The following is a 6,000-nucleotide window of genomic DNA, read 5'->3' as shown; positions in this document are numbered from 1 at the left end:
CCTTTTGGCATTATCAAAAGATTGAAAAAAAAAACAGTTTGCTATACTCCCACTAGACTACATAGGGAATAGTGAGCTCAAATAATGCAAGGCAAATATAAGTTAGACATTGAATTATCAACAAACACACACAATCATATGAAAAATAAGAGTCGAGTTCCGATTTAGGAAATAGAAGAGGAACATAGAGAATTTAGCAAAGGATAAAGGCGTACAAACCAAAGTTCAGAGAGATTAAACAAAACCAAAATAAAATTGTTCAACATATGAAATTAGAATAAGTGCAATCAAGGATTTAAAAGGCTGCATTAGTAGGATCAAGGGCTGGATTTGTGGGATCAATAGAGTCTTCCTCGACTTCCTAAAAGGCTACTTTGTTGATAGTTTCCAAGATCTCCTTGTTGCCTTCACTAAACTTGCCTTCAGCCTGTGCAAGCTTTGCCTCCATGCCTGCAAATCCGGTTGCTTGAGATTCTGCCAGAGCCTGCACCTGGCCTTTAAGAGAGAGCAGTTCCGAGGCCATTTCCTCGAGTTTCTTGCTCACCAGAGTAGTCAACTTCTCCATATCTGCTTTAACCTGTTGAAAATCATAAACAGACACACGAGTTCCAGAGAAAGCAGCAAAGCCAGTAGGCTGAAATGGAGGAGGAGAAGGTGAATGAGGAGGTTTCCTAGTAGGTGAGACAGGAATAGAAGAGGGTTCAGTGGCAAAGGGAACTTGGGTAGGTTTGAAGGTGGGATCAGATTTGTCTGAGGAGCTGATGGTTTCTACAGTCACAGGGTGTGTAGTAGAAAGGGCAGGCTTGACCACATTCCTCTTACTTCTTTTAAGGCCCCCTGTAAACACAAGAATGACAGGTGGTCCAGCTGTGCTCTCAGAGTTTGTGGTATGTTCCCCCTCACTTTGATCAGTTCCCTGCCCCTCATGTGAGTCAGATTTTCGAGCTTCCCCCTCAGAAACTTCCTTATGTTCACCCTCAGAATCTTCCTGTTTTTCTCCTTGCACATCTCCCTCGAGTATTTTTTCTTTGTTTTTCTCTCCGTCGGAACTTTTTTCTTCTTCCCTATCTCCCTCAGAATCACTGGAGGTGGTAGCACCCTCACTAGCATCCTCACTACCCTGGTCACTTCCCTCCTCATCACTTGCATCACATTCTTCCTCAGCTTCTTTCCCTTTTCCTTTCTTTTTCTCCCCTCCTTTCCGAGGCACAAAACATACTTGGCCATTTTTAAGCCTAAGACTCAGTCTAAGTAATGATTGTTCAGAGAGGATATTATTGGGTTTGAGATATGTAGGAGATTCACATTCAACATCAATACCAAAAGATTTGAACACAGTAAGGAAAGAGCCATATGGAATTGTGGTCTTTTGAGCATAAAAATTCAAGTGTTCAATCATTAGCTCAGGGAAATTAATCTGTATTTTGCATGCAAGACAGAATATGAGGGAGGCATCCAAGAGTGATACGGTACTCCGTTTTTGTAAACGGGGTACTATACCCTTCTAGGTGAAGGTACACAGTAGCTTATGAAGGGGTGTTAGGGCACGATGGTGAGTAATTTTCACTTTCGGATTTCCTCCAATAAATTGAAGGATTTTGCATTCATCATTATTGATTAGGGGATTTTGCTCCTCCCAATCGGAATGCGCCAAGTGGACCAATCAGGTCCTGCCAAGTGTCTCCTAGTTGGAACTGTCAGGACTTTCCACGTGGCACGCGCTTATTCGTCCACCTTGGACCTGTTATGTCACGACATGTGCCATACTCCATGCCTAATGGAGAACCCGGCCACCCAGGCCCAACTTCCGAGGGAAGCCCAATCGGCCCTAGGTTTACCTAAACCTAGGATGGGCACGTTTCCCAAGGTTATAAATACCTCCCTTAATCCTCATTAAGGAGGACGCGAAAAACATTACGGAACAAACACATTAATTACACACATTAATAACCGGATGATCTCGCTAACAAAGAAGATTACCTACATTAAACACTCTCACCTAGAGAGACCTTATTGTTTTAAGTTCCGCATTAATTACTCCTTAATCAGGTACTAACTTGACCGTTGGAGGCGGAGCTCACAGGAGTCTCCGTTATTTTGCAGGTACAGGCGTCAGGTTCCAGTCTCGGAATTGTAACTCTCCCGCAGGACATCAGAAAACCCCGAAACATTTGGCGCCGTCTGTGGGGAGAGTACTTCAGAGATGGCATCCAAGTCTGTACCGACTCCTGAAGAGAGGCGTCCCCTAGACGACCCTCAAGTTCAGTCGGACCATGATACCGAAAGTGAATTTGAAGTTGAAGCTCATACAGCTTCAGACGGGACCCTAAGGGCCCGACGTACCCGTCATACCGAAAGGAGGGAACGGGAGCATCTTCAAACAGGAAGCAAGCCAGCAGGCGCACCGCCTGTTCGGCAACAGCCGACTGATGGGTCTGCTCCCATCACAAGGAACGAACTCATGACCTTCATGAGGGACTTCAAGGGAGAGATTCAAGAGTTGATCAACAAGAAGTCGACTGCTCCAGTCAAGGAGCAGTCGGCTAAGAAACCCTCCACTTCACTGAAAAGGAAGCCAGTGCAAGGGCGAGAGGCGACTCCTCATCCTAAATCTAGGAAGCGGGAGCCACCTGCCCTTGATTTCACAAAATTCCGTTATCCTACAGGAAATAGGAAACCTGTTCGTCATATTCAGGCGGACGGGTCGAAGCAAACATTCACAGATGCTCGGCTACTGCTAGAGCAGAAGAAGAGTGACCGATTGTCAGAGTCGGCCTCTACTTCAAACTTTCAAGACAGTTTGCGAAATGCCTCGATGAGGCATACTCAGTCGTACCATGAGAGTCAGTCAGGCGGCACCTCCCGTCAGTCCGGCTTTCATAGTGCTCAGGCGGTACCAAACTTACCATTTGTGCCGCAACAACAGTATTTTTTGCAGCCACCTCCATTTGGTGGACCTGCAGCAAAACACGTCCAACCTATGGACTTGCAGCTACGGTTGCTTAGACTTGGTGAACAGCCGTCGGCCTTCTCCAAGGAAATTACTGAAGCCGCTCAGCCGGCCAAAGTGAAAAATGTACTAGTAGGCGCCTATGACGGCACTACTAACCCAGAAGACCATCTGATGGCATTCACCAACCTGATGTACCTTCAAGGGTTGGATGATCCCACTTGGTGCAAGTGTTTCCCAGCGACTCTCAAAGGAATTGCACAGCAATGGTTCGGCAACCTGCCGACTGGTTGTGTAAATAGCTTCAGGACGCTTGCTTACTTATTTGCCTCCAACTTCGCCATGAACATCCCTGCGAAGAAAACGACCCTTGATTTGGGAACAATTCAGCAGGGCGAGAAGGAGGGACTTCGTTCTTACATCAGGCGGTTTAACCTGATGAGAATACAGATTCAAGGGTTACCGGATGAGGTAGCTTATACTGACTTTTTCAGAGGTCTCAAAGACGGGTCTACCTTCAAATTTGATTTGGTTCGAAAAAGGGTGGCGACTCTTAAAGAGCCCTTGATTGAAGCAGAAGCCTATATACAGGCGACTGATCTTTGTACGATAAAACAGTCGGACGGGAAAAGGTTCGACAAAAGAGAAGGACGACAGAAACAGTCGTCTAACAAAGATGAGAAAAGAAAAGAGGTCTGGGCGGCTAATTCCTCTAAACAGCCGGCCCAGAAAAAGAAAAAAGAATTCAAACCATACTCCCCAAAGTATGCGTTTAACAAGGATAAACAGTTTATCCTAAAAGAAATCAAGGGACGGATCTCAATAGAGAAGCCGGTCCCCATGAAGGGTTCCGCAAACAACCGGAACCAAGATAAAATATGTGCTTATCATGATGACGTTGGTCATCACACCAATGACTGCATCAGTCTTATGCGGTACCTAGACCGCCTGGCTGAGCAAGGTGATCTTGACACTTATGTCAAGAAATCTACGGGGAACACTTCCTCAAAAAAGCAGTCGGCCAAAAAGAATCAACAGGCCGACAGCTCCGATACAAATGATGCAGTCGTCTACACCATTGCAGGCGGCTTCTCAGGAGGCGGCCCCACTATTAGGGGCAACAAAGATAATATAAGGCGGTTAGATGTAAATTCCGTTCACCAAGAACGGTCGTCCAAATATACATTTCCTGAGATTGTCATCACTGAAGAGGATCTAGGAGGGGTAAGGGGGCCGCATGACGACCCTCTCGTTATTGAATGTAAAGTGGCCAACCAGAGAGTTGGCCGAATCCTCATAGATACCGGGAGCTCCTCAGATCTCATCAGCAGCAAATGTCTGTCGAAACTGAAATATCAGACTGACTGCATACATCCGGCCTCCCACCCTTTAGTAGGGTTTGGAGGAGGAGTCGTCCACCCACTGGGACGAGTAGATTTACCCATTCGCTTGGGCGAAAAAGGGGAAGGACGACACATGGTAGTCCGGTTCCTAGTAGTAGAGGAACTCTCGGCCTACAACATGATTCTGGGTCGACCAACCCTGAATAATTCCAAGGCTGTTATAATCTCGTCTCTTATGTTGCTCAAGTTTGAGAGGGATAATGGAACAGTCGGCTCCCTAAGGGGAGATCAGAGGATGGCCCGAGAGTGCTATCTCTCGGATGTCAAGCCCACTGTTATGGCCACTGGGTCAAGTGGTGAAAAAACAGACCTTGATAATGTCAAGGAGAGTGCGCCTGTTCAAGAAGCAGGCGGCAAAAAGAGAAAGGCGTCCCAGACAGAGTCCGCAAGAAAAGCAAGAAAATAGCAATCATTGGCAGAGGAGCGGCCGGATGAGTTCCGCCCTCAGCCGGCTGGTGAGCATGCGGACCTGATCTTAGACGACTCACGTCCTGACCGAACAGTCAAAGTTGGGACGACTGCTCTGAGAAACCTTGGTGACGACTTTCACAACCTATTGAAAGAATACAAGGACATCTTTGCATTTGAAGTCCATGAAGTGCCAGGAATTAGTCCTGATCTGGCGGTACATAAACTCGCCGTGGATCCGAAAAAGAAGCCGGTACGGCAAAAGAAGCGGAACCATGGCGAAGAAAGAAGTCAGGCGGCAGCCGCCGAAGTTAAAAAATTACTTGATGCAGGGTTCATTCGGCAATGTTACTTCCCAGACTGGGTTGCAAATGTGGTGCTTGTTAAAAAGCCGAATGGCACCTGGCGAATGTGTGTAGACTACACAGACTTAAACAAGGCGTGCCCCAAAGACAGTTACCCTTTGCCTAAAATTGATAACCTTGTCGACTCAACAGCCGGCCATGCCTTGATGAGTTTTATGGACGCCTATTCTGGTTTCCATCAAATTCCTTTATGGAAGAAAGATCAGGAGAAGACGGCCTTCGTCACTGATCAGGGGTTATACTGTTACACGGTCATGCCGTTTGGTCTTAAGAATGCCTCGGCTACCTTCCAACGAATGATAAACACTGTGTTCTTTGATCAGATTGGGAGAAACGTCGAGGCATACATTGATGATATGATTGTCAAGACTAAACTTCAGAAAGATCATCTGTCGGACCTCCGAGAAACTTTCGCCACACTCAGGCGGCACCATGTCATGCTCAATCCCAAGAAATGTGTATTTGGAGTTGAGTCTGGGAAATTTCTCGGATTCCTTATCAATCAAAGAGGAATAGAGGTGAACCCTGAGAAGGTGCAGGCGGTCATTGACATGCAGTCGCCCCGTACCATCCGAGAGGTTCAGAAGTTAAAAGGTTGTCTGGCGGCCTTGGGAAGATTTCTAAGCCGATCAGGCGACAAATGCCTATACTTTTTCCAGGCAATTAAGAAAAAGGCAAGGTTTGAATGGGGGCCGGATGCTGAGGCCGCCTTCTAGAAATTAAAAGTTCACTTGCATTCCTTGCCGAGGCTGGTCAGCCCTTTGCCCAAAGAGGTTCTCTACATGTACCTGGCCGTCTCTGATCATGCGTTAAGCGTTGTTCTCCTTGCTGAAAGGGACGGCTGTCAGCTCCCGGTCTACTTTGTCAGTCACGT

Source organism: Chenopodium quinoa, unplaced genomic scaffold, assembly GCF_001683475.1.
Source record: "Chenopodium quinoa cultivar QQ74 unplaced genomic scaffold, ASM168347v1, whole genome shotgun sequence".
NCBI lineage: Eukaryota > Viridiplantae > Streptophyta > Magnoliopsida > Caryophyllales > Amaranthaceae > Chenopodium > Chenopodium quinoa.
Note: the sequence above shows the minus strand (reverse complement) of the source record.